At 51.1% G+C, this 12,468-nt stretch overlaps 28 non-coding genes and 8 pseudogenes across 28 annotated transcripts; all 36 read right to left on the bottom strand.

The window, feature by feature from the left end:
* Positions 1 to 16: 16 nt before the first annotated feature.
* On the bottom strand, positions 17 to 135 carry LOC122283320. Its single transcript, XR_006230794.1, has one exon. It is a non-coding gene; the product is annotated as a 5S ribosomal RNA (ribosomal RNA).
* Positions 136 to 333: 198 nt separating this feature from the next.
* Positions 334 to 452, bottom strand: LOC122283241. Its single transcript, XR_006230717.1, has one exon. It is a non-coding gene; the product is annotated as a 5S ribosomal RNA (ribosomal RNA).
* Positions 453 to 649: 197 nt separating this feature from the next.
* Positions 650 to 768, bottom strand: LOC122283418 (annotated as a pseudogene).
* A 243-nt stretch (positions 769 to 1,011) lies between these two features.
* Positions 1,012 to 1,130, bottom strand: LOC122283350. The gene has a single exon (XR_006230824.1). It is a non-coding gene; the product is annotated as a 5S ribosomal RNA (ribosomal RNA).
* A 199-nt stretch (positions 1,131 to 1,329) lies between these two features.
* On the bottom strand, positions 1,330 to 1,448 carry LOC122283378. The gene has a single exon (XR_006230852.1). It is a non-coding gene; the product is annotated as a 5S ribosomal RNA (ribosomal RNA).
* A 202-nt stretch (positions 1,449 to 1,650) lies between these two features.
* On the bottom strand, positions 1,651 to 1,769 carry LOC122283325. Its single transcript, XR_006230799.1, has one exon. It is a non-coding gene; the product is annotated as a 5S ribosomal RNA (ribosomal RNA).
* A 189-nt stretch (positions 1,770 to 1,958) lies between these two features.
* LOC122283462 lies at positions 1,959 to 2,077 on the bottom strand (annotated as a pseudogene).
* Positions 2,078 to 2,265: 188 nt separating this feature from the next.
* LOC122283252 lies at positions 2,266 to 2,384 on the bottom strand. The gene has a single exon (XR_006230727.1). It is a non-coding gene; the product is annotated as a 5S ribosomal RNA (ribosomal RNA).
* A 189-nt stretch (positions 2,385 to 2,573) lies between these two features.
* On the bottom strand, positions 2,574 to 2,692 carry LOC122283334. The gene has a single exon (XR_006230808.1). It is a non-coding gene; the product is annotated as a 5S ribosomal RNA (ribosomal RNA).
* Positions 2,693 to 2,935: 243 nt separating this feature from the next.
* On the bottom strand, positions 2,936 to 3,054 carry LOC122283422 (annotated as a pseudogene).
* A 202-nt stretch (positions 3,055 to 3,256) lies between these two features.
* LOC122283447 lies at positions 3,257 to 3,375 on the bottom strand (annotated as a pseudogene).
* A 200-nt stretch (positions 3,376 to 3,575) lies between these two features.
* Positions 3,576 to 3,694, bottom strand: LOC122283361. Its single transcript, XR_006230835.1, has one exon. It is a non-coding gene; the product is annotated as a 5S ribosomal RNA (ribosomal RNA).
* Positions 3,695 to 3,883: 189 nt separating this feature from the next.
* Positions 3,884 to 4,002, bottom strand: LOC122283372. The gene has a single exon (XR_006230846.1). It is a non-coding gene; the product is annotated as a 5S ribosomal RNA (ribosomal RNA).
* A 188-nt stretch (positions 4,003 to 4,190) lies between these two features.
* On the bottom strand, positions 4,191 to 4,309 carry LOC122283305. Its single transcript, XR_006230779.1, has one exon. It is a non-coding gene; the product is annotated as a 5S ribosomal RNA (ribosomal RNA).
* A 457-nt stretch (positions 4,310 to 4,766) lies between these two features.
* On the bottom strand, positions 4,767 to 4,885 carry LOC122283377. Its single transcript, XR_006230851.1, has one exon. It is a non-coding gene; the product is annotated as a 5S ribosomal RNA (ribosomal RNA).
* Positions 4,886 to 5,336: 451 nt separating this feature from the next.
* On the bottom strand, positions 5,337 to 5,455 carry LOC122283336. The gene has a single exon (XR_006230810.1). It is a non-coding gene; the product is annotated as a 5S ribosomal RNA (ribosomal RNA).
* A 189-nt stretch (positions 5,456 to 5,644) lies between these two features.
* Positions 5,645 to 5,763, bottom strand: LOC122283404 (annotated as a pseudogene).
* A 195-nt stretch (positions 5,764 to 5,958) lies between these two features.
* On the bottom strand, positions 5,959 to 6,077 carry LOC122283349. Its single transcript, XR_006230823.1, has one exon. It is a non-coding gene; the product is annotated as a 5S ribosomal RNA (ribosomal RNA).
* Positions 6,078 to 6,266: 189 nt separating this feature from the next.
* LOC122283360 lies at positions 6,267 to 6,385 on the bottom strand. The gene has a single exon (XR_006230834.1). It is a non-coding gene; the product is annotated as a 5S ribosomal RNA (ribosomal RNA).
* A 243-nt stretch (positions 6,386 to 6,628) lies between these two features.
* Positions 6,629 to 6,747, bottom strand: LOC122283333. Its single transcript, XR_006230807.1, has one exon. It is a non-coding gene; the product is annotated as a 5S ribosomal RNA (ribosomal RNA).
* A 243-nt stretch (positions 6,748 to 6,990) lies between these two features.
* On the bottom strand, positions 6,991 to 7,109 carry LOC122283348. The gene has a single exon (XR_006230822.1). It is a non-coding gene; the product is annotated as a 5S ribosomal RNA (ribosomal RNA).
* Positions 7,110 to 7,309: 200 nt separating this feature from the next.
* LOC122283429 lies at positions 7,310 to 7,428 on the bottom strand (annotated as a pseudogene).
* Positions 7,429 to 7,626: 198 nt separating this feature from the next.
* LOC122283326 lies at positions 7,627 to 7,745 on the bottom strand. The gene has a single exon (XR_006230800.1). It is a non-coding gene; the product is annotated as a 5S ribosomal RNA (ribosomal RNA).
* A 189-nt stretch (positions 7,746 to 7,934) lies between these two features.
* LOC122283371 lies at positions 7,935 to 8,053 on the bottom strand. Its single transcript, XR_006230845.1, has one exon. It is a non-coding gene; the product is annotated as a 5S ribosomal RNA (ribosomal RNA).
* Positions 8,054 to 8,241: 188 nt separating this feature from the next.
* On the bottom strand, positions 8,242 to 8,360 carry LOC122283300. Its single transcript, XR_006230774.1, has one exon. It is a non-coding gene; the product is annotated as a 5S ribosomal RNA (ribosomal RNA).
* Positions 8,361 to 8,813: 453 nt separating this feature from the next.
* Positions 8,814 to 8,932, bottom strand: LOC122283335. The gene has a single exon (XR_006230809.1). It is a non-coding gene; the product is annotated as a 5S ribosomal RNA (ribosomal RNA).
* A 189-nt stretch (positions 8,933 to 9,121) lies between these two features.
* On the bottom strand, positions 9,122 to 9,240 carry LOC122283403 (annotated as a pseudogene).
* A 195-nt stretch (positions 9,241 to 9,435) lies between these two features.
* On the bottom strand, positions 9,436 to 9,554 carry LOC122283347. Its single transcript, XR_006230821.1, has one exon. It is a non-coding gene; the product is annotated as a 5S ribosomal RNA (ribosomal RNA).
* Positions 9,555 to 9,743: 189 nt separating this feature from the next.
* LOC122283359 lies at positions 9,744 to 9,862 on the bottom strand. Its single transcript, XR_006230833.1, has one exon. It is a non-coding gene; the product is annotated as a 5S ribosomal RNA (ribosomal RNA).
* Positions 9,863 to 10,105: 243 nt separating this feature from the next.
* On the bottom strand, positions 10,106 to 10,224 carry LOC122283332. Its single transcript, XR_006230806.1, has one exon. It is a non-coding gene; the product is annotated as a 5S ribosomal RNA (ribosomal RNA).
* Positions 10,225 to 10,467: 243 nt separating this feature from the next.
* LOC122283370 lies at positions 10,468 to 10,586 on the bottom strand. Its single transcript, XR_006230844.1, has one exon. It is a non-coding gene; the product is annotated as a 5S ribosomal RNA (ribosomal RNA).
* Positions 10,587 to 10,784: 198 nt separating this feature from the next.
* Positions 10,785 to 10,903, bottom strand: LOC122283412 (annotated as a pseudogene).
* A 201-nt stretch (positions 10,904 to 11,104) lies between these two features.
* On the bottom strand, positions 11,105 to 11,223 carry LOC122283311. The gene has a single exon (XR_006230785.1). It is a non-coding gene; the product is annotated as a 5S ribosomal RNA (ribosomal RNA).
* Positions 11,224 to 11,412: 189 nt separating this feature from the next.
* Positions 11,413 to 11,531, bottom strand: LOC122283343. Its single transcript, XR_006230817.1, has one exon. It is a non-coding gene; the product is annotated as a 5S ribosomal RNA (ribosomal RNA).
* A 188-nt stretch (positions 11,532 to 11,719) lies between these two features.
* On the bottom strand, positions 11,720 to 11,838 carry LOC122283322. The gene has a single exon (XR_006230796.1). It is a non-coding gene; the product is annotated as a 5S ribosomal RNA (ribosomal RNA).
* Positions 11,839 to 12,288: 450 nt separating this feature from the next.
* LOC122283329 lies at positions 12,289 to 12,407 on the bottom strand. The gene has a single exon (XR_006230803.1). It is a non-coding gene; the product is annotated as a 5S ribosomal RNA (ribosomal RNA).
* Positions 12,408 to 12,468: the final 61 nt, after the last annotated feature.

Genomic DNA, 12,468 nt, shown 5'->3' with positions numbered 1-12,468 from the left:
GGTAAAAATTAAAATGGGGGTGCAACACGAGGACGTCCCAAGAGGTCACCCATCCTAGTACTACTCTCGCCCAAGCACGGTTAACTGCGGAGTTCTGATGGGATCCGGTGCGTTAGTGCTGCTATGATCGAACCCATCATGCTACCAGCGAAAAACTAAAATAATCCTATTACGACCTAGCCGCACCCTGCCTATCCCATGCCGACCAGCGATCTGATCGATACCCATTGCTATGCGATGGGGTCGGTTTGATTTTCCTAAAAATCCATTGCCCGGTTCTCGTTCCGGTCCATCCGACCAGAGATGCGGTAAAAATAAAAATGGGGGGGGGGGGGGGTGCAACACGAGGACTTCCCAGGAGGTCACCCATCCTAGTACTACTCTCACCCAAGCACGCTTCACTGCGGAGTTCTGATGGGATCCGGTGCATTAGTGCTTGTATGATCGCACACATCAAGCTACCAGCGGAAAACTAATATAATCCTATGACGACGTAGCCGCACCCTGCCTATCCAATGCCAACCGGCGATCTGATCGATACCCATCGCTATTCGATGGGGTCGGTGCGATTTTCCTAAAAATCCATTGCCCGGTTCTCGTTCCGGTCCATCCGACGAGAGATGCGGTAAAAATAAAAATGGGGGGGGGGGGGGTGCAACACGACGACTTCCCAGGAGGTCACCTATGCTAGTACTACTCTCGCCCAAGCACGCTTAACTGCGGAGTTGTGGTGGGATTCGGTGCATTAGTGCTAGTATGATCGCACCCATCATGCGACCAGCGAAAAACTAATGGTGCATTAGTGCTTGTATGATCGCACACATCATGCTACCTGCGAAAAACTAATATAATCCTATTACGACGTAGCCACACCCTGCCTATCCAATGCCAACCGGCGATCTGATCGATACCCATAGCTATGCGATGGGGTCGGTGCGATTTTCCTAAAAATCCATGGCCCGGTTCTCGTTCCGGTCCATCCGACTAGAGATGCGGCAAAAATAAAAAGGGGGGGTGCAACACGAGGACTTCCCAGGAGGTCACCCATCCTAGTACTACTCTCGCCCAAGCACGCTTAACTGCGGAATTGTGGTGGGATTCAGTGCATTAGTGCTAGTATGATCGCACCCATCATGCTACCAGAGAAAAACTAATATAATCCTATTACGACCTAGCCGCACCCTGCCTATCCCGTGCCAACCGGCGATCTGATCCATACCCATTGCTACGCGATGGGGTCGGTGCGATTTTCCTAAAAATCCATTGCTCGGTTCTCGTTCCGGTCCATCCGACCAGAGATGCGGTAAAAATAAAAATTGGGGAGGGGGGGGGGTGCAACACGAGGACGTCCCAGGAGGTCACTTATCCTAGTACTACTCTCGCCCAAGCACGGTTAACTACGGAGTTCTGATGGGATCCGGTGCATTAGTCCTGCTATGATCGCACCCATCATGCTACCAGCGAAAAACTAAAATAATCCTATTACGACCTAGCCGCACCCTGCCTATCCCGTGCCAATCGGCGATCTGATCGATACCCATTTTTATGTGATGGGTTCGGTGCAATTTTCCTAAAAATCCTTTGCTCAGTTCTCCTTCCGGTCCATCCGACCAGAGATGCGGTAAAAATAAAAATTTTGGGGGGGGGGGGGGGGTGCAACACGAGGACTTCCCAGGAGGTTACCCATCCTAGTACAACTCTCGCCCAAGCACGCTTAACAGCGAAGTTCTGATGCGATCCGGTGCATTAGTGCTCGTATGATCGCTCCCATCATGCTACCAGCAAAAAACTGATATAATCCTATTACGACGTAGCCGCCCCCTGCCTATCCCATGCCAACCGGCGATCTGATCGATACCCATTGCTATGCGATGGGGTCAGTGCGATTCTCCTAAAAATCCATTGTCCGGTTCTCGTTCCGGTCCATCCGACCAGAGATGCGGTAAAAATAAAAAGGGGGGGTGCAACACGAGGACTTCCCAGGATGTCACCCATCCTAGTACTACTCTCGCCCACGCACGCTTAACTGCGGAATTGTGGTGGGATTCAGTGCATTAGTGCTTGTATGATCGAACCCATCATGCTACCAGCGAAAAACTAATATAATCCTATTACGACCTAGCCGCACCCTGCCTATCCCGGGCCAACCGGCGATCTGATCCATACCCATTGCTACGCGATGGGGTCGGTGCGATTTTCCTAAAAATCCACTGCTCCGTTCTCGTTCCGGTCCATCCGACCAGAGATGCGGTAAAAATAAAAATGGGGGTGCAACACGAGGACGTCCCAAGAGGTCACCCATCCTAGTACTACTCTCGCCCAAGCACGGTTAACTGCGGAGTTCTGATGGGATCCGGTGCATTAGTGCTAGTATGATCGCACACATCATGCTACCTGCGAAAAACTAATATAATCCTATTACGACGTAGCCGCACCCTGCCTATCCAATGCCAACTGGCGATCTGATTGATACCCATCGCTATGCGATGGGGTCGGTGCGATTTTCCTAAAAATCCATTGCCCGGTTCTCGTTCCGGTCCATCCGACCAGAGATGCGGTAAAAATAAAAAGGGGGGGTGCAACACGAGGACTTCCCAGGAGGTCACCCATCCTCGTACTACTCTCGCCCAAGCACGCTTAACTGCGGAGTTGTGGTGGGATTCGGTGCATTAGTGCTAGTATGATCGCACCCATCATGCTACCAGCGAAAAACTAATGGTGCATTAGTGCTTGTATGATCGCACACATCATGCTACCAACGAAAAACTAATATAATCCTATTACGACGTAGCCGCACCCTGCCTATCCAATGCCAACCGGCGATCTGATCGATACCCATTGCTATGCGATGGGGTCGGTGCGATTTTCCTAAAAATCCATTGCCCCGTTCTCGTTCCGGTCCATCCGACCAGAGATGCGGCAAAAATAAAAAGGGGGGGTGCAACACGAGGACTTCCCAGGATGTCACCCATCCTAGTACTACTCTCGCCCAAGCACGCTTAACTGCGGAATTGTGGTGGGATTCAGTGCATTAGTGCTAGTATGATCGCACCCATCATGCTACCAGCGAAAAACTAATATAATCCTATTACGACCTAGCCGCACCCAGCCTATCCCGTGCCAACCGGCGATCTGATCCATACCCATTGCTACGCGATGGGGTCGGTGCGATTTTCCTAAAAATCCTTTGCTCGGTTCTCGTTCCGGTCCATCCGACCAGAGATGCGGTAAAAATAAAAATTGGGGAGGGGGGGGGGGGGTGCAACACGAGGACGTCCCAGGAGGTCACTTATCCTAGTACTACTCTCGCCCAAGCACGGTTAACTACGGAGTTTTGATTGGATCCGGTGCATTAGTACTGCTATGATCGCACCCATCATGCTACCAGCGAAAAACTAAAATAATCCTATTACGACCTAGCCGCACCGTGCCTATCCCGTGCCAATTGGCGATCTGATCGATACCCATTTTTATGTGATGGGGTCGGTGCAATTTTCCTAAAAATCCATTGCTCGGTTCTCCTTCCGGTCCATCCGACCAGAGATGCGGTAAAAATAAAAATTTGGGGGGGGGGGGGGGTGCAACACGAGGACTTCCCAGGAGGTGACCCATCCTAGTACTACTCTCGCCCAAGCACGCTTAACAGCGAATTTCTGATGCGATCCGATGCATTAGTGCTCGTATGATCGCACCCATCATGCTACCAGCGAAAAACTAATATAATCCTATTACGACGTAGCCGCCCCCTGCCTATCCCTTGCCAACCGGCGATCTGATCGATACCCATCGCTATGCGATGGGGTCGGTGCGATTCTCCTAAAAATCCATTGCCCGGTTCTCGTTCCGGTCCATCCGACCAGAGATGCGGCAAAAATAAAAAGGGGGGGTGCAACACGAGGACTTCCCAGGAGGTCACCCATCTTAGTACTACTCTCGCCCAAGCACGCTTAACTGCGGAATTGTGGTGGGATTCAGTGCATTAGTGCTAGTATGATCGCACCCATCATGCTACCAGCGAAAAACTAATATAATCCTATTACGACGTAGCCGCACCCTGCCTATCCAATGCCCACCGGCGATCTGATCGATACCCATCGCTATGCGATGGGGTCGGTGCGATTTTTCTAAAAATCCATTGCCCGGTTCTCGTTCCCGTCCATCCGACCAGAAATGCGGTAAAAATAGAAAGGGGGGTGCAAGACGAGGACTTCCCAGGAGGTCACCCATCCTAGTACTACTCTCGCCCAAGCACGCTTAACTGCGAGGTTCTGATGGGATCCGGTGCATTAGTGCTTGTATGATCGCACACATCATGCTACCAGCGAAAAACTAATATAATCCGATTACGACCTAGCCGCACCCTGCGTATCCCCTGCCAACCAGCGATCTGATCGATACCCATTGCTATGCGATTTTCCTAAGATTCCATTGCTCGGTTCTCGTTCCGGTCCGTCCGACCATAGATGCGGTAAACATAAAAAGGGGGGGTGCAACAGGAGGACTTCCAAGAAGGTCACCCATCCTAGTAATCCGGTGCATTAGTGATGGTATGATCGCACCCATCATGCTACCAGCGAAAAACTAATATAATCCTATTACGACCTAGCCGCACCCTTCCTATCCCGTGCCAATCGGCGATCTGATCGATACCCAATTCTATGTGATGGGGTCGGTGCGATTTTCCTAAAAATCCATTGGTCGGTTCTCGTTCCAGTCCATCCGACCAGAGATGCGATAAAAATAAAAATTGGGAGGGGGGGGGGGGGGGGGTGGAACACGTGGGCTTCCCAGGAGATCACCCATCGTAGTACTACTCTCGCCCAAGCACGCTTAACTGCGAGGTTCTGATGGGATCCGGTGCATTAGTGCTTGTATGATCGCACACATCATGCTACCAGCGAAAAACTAATATAATCCTATTACGACCTAGCCGCACCCTGCGTATCCCCTGCCAACCAGCGATCTGATCGATACCCATTGCTATGCGATTTTCCTAAGATTCCATTGCTCGGTTCTCGTTCCGGTCCGTCCGACCATAGATGCGGTAAACATAAAAAGGGGGGGTGCAACAGGAGGACTTCCAAGAAGGTCACCCATCCTAGTAATCCGGTGCATTAGTGATGGTATGATCGCACCCATCATGCTACCAGCGAAAAACTAATATAATCCTATTACGACCTAGCCGCACCCTTCCTATCCCGTGCCAATCGGCGATCTGATCGATACCCAATTCTATGTGATGGGGTCGGTGCGATTTTCCTAAAAATCCATTGGTCGGTTCTCGTTCCAGTCCATCCGACCAGAGATGCGATAAAAATAAAAATTGGGGGGGGGGGGGGGTGGAACACGTGGGCTTCCCAGGAGGTCACCCATCGTAGTACTACTCTCGCCCAAGCACGCTTAACTGCGAGGTTCTGATGGGATCCGGTGCATTAGTGCTTGTATGATCGCACACATCATGCTACCAGCGAAAAACTAATATAATCCTATTACGACCTAGCCGCACCCTGCCTATCCCAGGCCAACCGGCGATCTGATCGATACCCATTGCTATGCGATGGGGTCGGTGCGATTTTCCTAAGAATCCATTGCTCGGTTCTCGTTCCGGTCCATCCGACCAGAGATGCGATAAAAATAAAAATGGGGGGTGCAACACGAGGACGTCCCAGGAGGTCACTTATCCTAGTACTACTCTCGCCCAAGCACGGTTAACTGCGGAGTTCTGATGGGATCCGGTGCACTAGTCCTGCTATGATCGCACCCATCATGCTACCAGCGAAAAACTAAAATAATCCTATTACGACCTAGCCGCGCGCTGCCTATCCCATGCCAACCGGCGATCTGATCGAAACCCATTGCTACGCGATGGGGTCGGTGCGATTTTCCTAAAAATCCATTGCCCCGTTCTCGTTCCGGTCCATCCGACCAGAGATGCGGTAAAAATAAAAATTGGGGGGGGGGGTGCAACACGAGGACTTCCCAGGAGGTCACCCATCCTAGTACTACTCTCGCCCAAGCACGCTTAACTGCGGAATTGTGGTGGGATTCAGTGCATTAGTGCTAGTATGATCGCACCCATCATGCTACCAGCGAAAAACTAATATAATCCTATTACGACCTAGCCGCACCCTGCCTATCCCATGCCAACCGGCGATCTGATCGATACCCATTGCTATGCGATGGGGTCGGTGCGATTTTCCTAAAAATCCATTGCCCGGTTCTCGTTCCGGTCCATCCGACCAGAGATGCGGTAAAAATAAAAAGGGGGGGTGCAACACGAGGACTTCCCAAGAGGTCACCCATCCTCGCACTACTCTCGCCCAAGCACGCTTAACTGCGGAGTTTTGGTGGGATTCGGTGCATTAGTGCTAGTATGATCGCACCCATCATGCTACCAGCGAAAAACTAATGGTGCATTAGTGCTTGTATGATCGCACACATCATGCTACCTGCGAAAAACTAATATAATCCTATTACGACGTAGCCGCACCCTGCCTATCCAATGCCAACTGGCGATCTGATCGATACCCATTGCTATGCGATGGGGTCGGTGCGATTTTCCTAAAAATCCATTGCCCGGTTCTCGTTCCGGTCCATCCGACCAGAGATGCGGTAAAAATAAAAAGGGGGGGTGCAACACGAGGACTTCCCAGGAGGTCACCCATCCTCGTACTACTCTCGCCCAAGCACGCTTAACTGCGGAGTTGTGGTGGGATTCGGTGCATTAGTGCTAGTATGATCGCACCCATCATGCTACCAGCGAAAAATTAATGGTGCATTAGTGCTTGTATGATCGCACACATCATGCTACCAGCGAAAAACTAATATAATCTTATTACGACGTAGCCGCACCCTGCCTATCCAATGCCAACCGGCGATCTGATCGATACCCATTGCTATGCGATGGGGTCGGTGCGATTTTCCTAAAAATCCATTGCCCCGTTCTCGTTCCGGTCCATCCGACCAGAGATGCGGCAAAAATAGAAAGGGGGGGTGCAACACGAGGACTTCCCAGGAGGTCACCCATCCTAGTACTACTCTCGCCCAAGCACGCTTAACTGCGGAATTGTGGTGGGATTCAGTGCATTAGTGCTAGTATGATCGCACCCATCATGCTACCAGCGAAAAACTAATATAATCCTATTACGACCTAGCCGCACCCAGCCTATCCCGTGCCAACCGGCGATCTGATCCATACCCATTGCTACGCGATGGGGTCGGTGCGATTTTCCTAAAAATCCATTGCTCGGTTCTCGTTCCGGTCCATCCGACCAGAGATGCGGTAAAAATAAAAATTGGGGAGGGGGGGGGGGTGCAACACGAGGACGTCCCAGGAAGTCACTTATCCTAGTACTACTCTCGCCCAAGCACGGTTAACTACGGAGTTTTGATTGGATCCGGTGCATTAGTACTGCTATGATCGCACCCATCATGCTACCAGCGAAAAACTAAAATAATCCTATTACGACCTAGCCGCACCGTGCCTATCCCGTGCCAATTGGCGATCTGATCGATACCCATTTTTATGTGATGGGGTCGGTGCAATTTTCCTAAAAATCCATTGCTCGGTTCTCCTTCCGGTCCATCCGACCAGAGATGCGGTAAAAATAAAAATTTGGGGGGGGGGGGGTGCAACACGAGGACTTCCCAGGAGGTGACCCATCCTAGTACTACTCTCGCCCAAGCACGCTTAACAGCGAATTTCTGATGCGATCCGGTGCATTAGTGCTCGTATGATCGCACCCATCATGCTACCAGCGAAAAACTAATATAATCCTATTACGACGTAGCCGCCCCCTGCCTATCCCTTGCCAACCGGCGATCTGATCGATACCCATCGCTATGCGATGGGGTCGGTGCGATTCTCCTAAAAATCCATTGCCCGGTTCTCGTTCCGGTCCATCCGACCAGAGATGCGGCAAAAATAAAAAGGGGGGGTGCAACACGAGGACTTCCCAGGAGGTCACCCATCTTAGTACTACTCTCGCCCAAGCACGCTTAACTGCGGAATTGTGGTGGGATTCAGTGCATTAGTGCTAGTATGATCGCACCCATCATGCTACCAGCGAAAAACTAATATAATCCTATTACGACGTAGCCGCACCCTGCCTATCCAATGCCAACCGGCGATCTGATCGATACCCATCGCTATGCGATGGGGTCGGTGCGATTTTTCTAAAAATCCATTGCCCGGTTCTCGTTCCCGTCCATCCGACCAGAAATGCGGTAAAAATAGAAAGGGGGGTGCAAGACGAGGACTTCCCAGGAGGTCACCCATCCTAGTACTACTCTCGCCCAAGCGCGCTTAACTGCGGGGTTCGGATGGGATCCGGTGCATTAGTGCTTGTATGATCGCACACATCATGCTACCAGCGAAAAACTAATATAATCCTATTACGACCTAGCCGCACCCTGCGTATCCCCTGCCAACCAGCGATCTGATCGATACCCATTGCTATGCGATTTTCCTAAGATTCCATTGCTCGGTTCTCGTTCCGGTCCGTCCGACCATAGATGCGGTAAACATAAAAAGGGGGGGTGCAACAGGAGGACTTCCAAGAAGGTCACCCATCCTAGTAATCCGGTGCATTAGTGATGGTATGATCGCACCCATCATGCTACCAGCGAAAAACTAATATAATCCTATTACGACCTAGCCGCACCCTTCCTATCCCGTGCCAATCGGCGATCTGATCGATACCCAATTCTATGTGATGGGGTCGGTGCAATTTTCCTAAAAATCCATTGGTCGGTTCTCGTTCCAGTCCATCCAACCAGAGATGCGATAAAAATAAAAATTGGGGGGGGGGGGGGGGGTGGAACACGTGGGCTTCCCAGGAGGTCACCCATCGTAGTACTACTCTCGCCCAAGCACGCTTAACTGCGAGGTTCTGATGGGATCCGGTGCATTAGTGCTTGTATGATCGCACACATCATGCTACCAGCGAAAAACTAATATAATCCTATTACGACCTAGCCGCACCCTGCCTATCCCATGCCAACCGGCGATCTGATCGATACCCATTGCTATGCGATGGGGTCGGTGCGATTTTCCTAAGAATCCATTGCTCGGTTCTCGTTCCGGTCCATCCGACCAGAGATGCGATAAAAATAAAAATGGGGGGTGCAACACGAGGACGTCCCAGGAGGTCACTTATCCTAGTACTACTCTCGCCCAAGCACGGTTAACTGCGGAGTTCTGATGGGATCCGGTGCACTAGTCCTGCTATGATCGCACCCATCATGCTACCAGCGAAAAACTAAAATAATCCTATTACGACCTAGCCGCGCGCTGCCTATCCCATGCCAACCGGCGATCTGATCGAAACCCATAGCTACGCGATGGGGTCGGTGCGATTTTCCTAAAAATCCATTGCCCGGTTCTCGTTCCGGTCCATCCGACCAGAGATGCGGTAAAAATAAAAATTGGGGGGGGGGGTGCAACACGAGGACTTCCCAGGAGGTCACCCATCCTAGTACTACTCTCGCCCAAGCACGCTTAACTGCGGAATTGTGGTGGGATTCAGTGCATTAGTGCTAGTATGATCGCACCCATCATGCTACCAGCGAAAAACTAATATAATCCTATTACGACCTAGCCGCACCCTGCCTATCCCATGCCAACCGGCGATCTGATCGATACCCATTGCTATGCGATGGGGTCGGTGCGATTTTCCTAAAAATCCATTGCCCGGTTCTCGTTCCGGTCCATCCGACCAGAGATGCAGTAAAAATAAAAAGGGGGGGTGCAACACGAGGACTTCCCAAGAGGTCACCCATCCTCGCACTACTCTCGCCCAAGCACGCTTAACTGCGGAGTTTTGGTGGGATTCGGTGCATTAGTGCTAGTATGATCGCACCCATCATGCTACCAGCGAAAAACTAATGGTGCATTAGTGCTTGTATGATCGCACACATCATGCTACCTGCGAAAAACTAATATAATCCTATTACGACGTAGCCGCACCCTGCCTATCCAATGCCAACTGGCGATCTGATCGATACCCATTGCTATGCGATGGGGTCGGTGCGATTTTCCTAAAAATCCATTGCCCGGTTCTCGTTCCGGTCCATCCGACCAGAGATGCGGTAAAAATAAAAAGGGGGGGTGCAACACGAGGACTTCCCAGGAGGTCACCCATCCTCGTACTACTCTCGCCCAAGCACGCTTAACTGCGGAGTTGTGGTGGGATTCGGTGCATTAGTGCTAGTATGATCGCACCCATCATGCTACCAGCGAAAAACTAATGGTGCATTAGTGCTTGTATGATCGCACACATCATGCTACCAGCGAAAAACTAATATAATCCTATTACGACGTAGCCGCACCCTGCCTATCCAATGCCAACCGGCGATCTGATCGATACCCCTTGCTATGCGATGGGGTCGGTGCGATTTTCCTAAAAATCCATTGCCCCGTTCTCGTTCCGGTCCATCCGACCAGAGATGCGGCAAAAATAGAAAGGGGGGGTGCAACACGAGGACTTCCCAAGAGGTCACCCATCCTAGTACTACTCTCGCCCAAGCACGCTTAACTGCGGAATTGTGGTGGGATTCAGTGCATTAGTGCTAGTATGATCGCACCCATCATGCTACCAGCGAAAAACTAATATAATCCTATTACGACCTAGCCGCACCCAGCCTATCCCGTGCCAACCGGCGATCTGATCCATACCCATTGCTACGCGATGGGGTCGGTGCGATTTTCCTAAAAATCCATTGCTCGGTTCTCGTTCCGGTCCATCCGACCAGAGATGCGGTAAAAATAAAAATTGGGGAGGGGGGGGGTGCAACACGAGGACGTCCCAGGAGGTCACTTATCCTAGTACTACTCTCGCCCAAGCACGGTTAACTACGGAGTTCTGATTGGATCCGGTGCATTAGTACTGCTATGATCGCACCCATCATGCTACCAGCGAAAAACTAAAATAATCCTATTACGACCTAGCCGCACCCTGCCTATCCCGTGCCAATCGGCGATCTGATCGATACCCATTTTTATGTGATGGGGTCGGTGCAATTTTCCTAAAAATCCATTGCTCGGTTCTCCTTCCGGTCCATCCGACCAGAGATGCGGTAAAAATAAAAATTTGGGGGGGGGGGGAGGGTGCAACACGAGGACTTCCCAGGAGGTCACCCATCCTAGTACTACTCTCGCCCAAGCACGCTTAACAGCGAATTTCTGATGCGATCCGGTGCATTAGTGCTCGTATGATCGCACCCATCATGCTACCAGCGAAAAACTAATATAATCCTATTACGACGTAGCCGCCCCCTGCCTATCCCTTGCCAACCGGCGATCTGATCGATACCCATCGCTATGCGATGGGGTCGGTGCGATTCTCCTAAAAATCCATTGCCCGGTTCTCGTTCCGGTCCATCCGACCTGAGATGCGGCAAAAATAAAAAGGGGGGGTGCAACACGAGGACTTCCCAGGAGGTCACCCATCCTAGTACTACTCTCGCCCAAGCACGCTTAACTGCGGAATTGTGGTGGAATTCAGTGCATTAGTGCTAGTATGATCGCACCCATCATGCTACCAGCGAAAAACTAATATAATCCTATTACGACGTAGCCGCACCCTGCCTATCCAATGCCAACCGGCGATCTGATCGATACCCATCGCTATGCGATGGGGTCGGTGCGATTTTCCTAAAAATCCATTGCCCGGTTCTCGTTCCCGTCCATCCGACCAGAAATGCGGTAAAAATAGAAAGGGGGGTGCAAGACGAGGACTTCCCAGGAGGTCACCCATCCTAGTACTACTCTCGCCCAAGCACGCTTAACTGCGGGGTTCGGATGGGATCCGATGCATTAGTGCTTGTAAGATCGCACACATCATGCTACCAGCGAAAAACTAATATAATCCTATTACGACCTAGCCGCACCCTGCGTATCCCCTGCCAACCAGCGATCTGATCGATACCCATTGCTATGCGATTTTCCTAAGATTCCATTGCTCGGTTCTCGTTCCGGTCCATCCGACCATAGATGCGGTAAACATAAAAAGGGGGGGTGCAACAGGAGGACTTCCAAGAAGGTCACCCATCCTAGTAATCCGGTGCATTAGTGATGGTATGATCGCACCCATCATGCTACCAGCGAAAAACTAATATAATCCTATTACGACCTAGCCGCACCCTTCCTATCCCGTGCCAATCGGCGATCTGATCGATACCCAATTCTATGTGATGGGGTCGGTGCGATTTTCCTAAAAATCCATTGCTCGGTTCTCGTTCCAGTCCATCCGACCAGAGATGCGATAAAAATAAAAATTGGGGGGGGGGGGGGTGGAACACGTGGGCTTTCCAGGAGGTCACCCATCCTAGTACTACTCTCGCCCAAGCACGCTTAACTGCGGGGTTCTGATGGGATCCGGTGCATTAGTGCTTGTATGATCGCACACATCATGCTACCAGCGAAAAACTAATATAATCCTATTACGACCTAGCTGCACCCTGCCTATC

The sequence above is a fragment of the Carya illinoinensis genome, chromosome 11, assembly GCF_018687715.1.
Source record: "Carya illinoinensis cultivar Pawnee chromosome 11, C.illinoinensisPawnee_v1, whole genome shotgun sequence".
Lineage (NCBI taxonomy): Eukaryota > Viridiplantae > Streptophyta > Magnoliopsida > Fagales > Juglandaceae > Carya > Carya illinoinensis.
The sequence above is the reverse complement of the archived record's forward strand: the minus strand, read 5'-3'. Positions and strand labels throughout refer to the sequence as shown.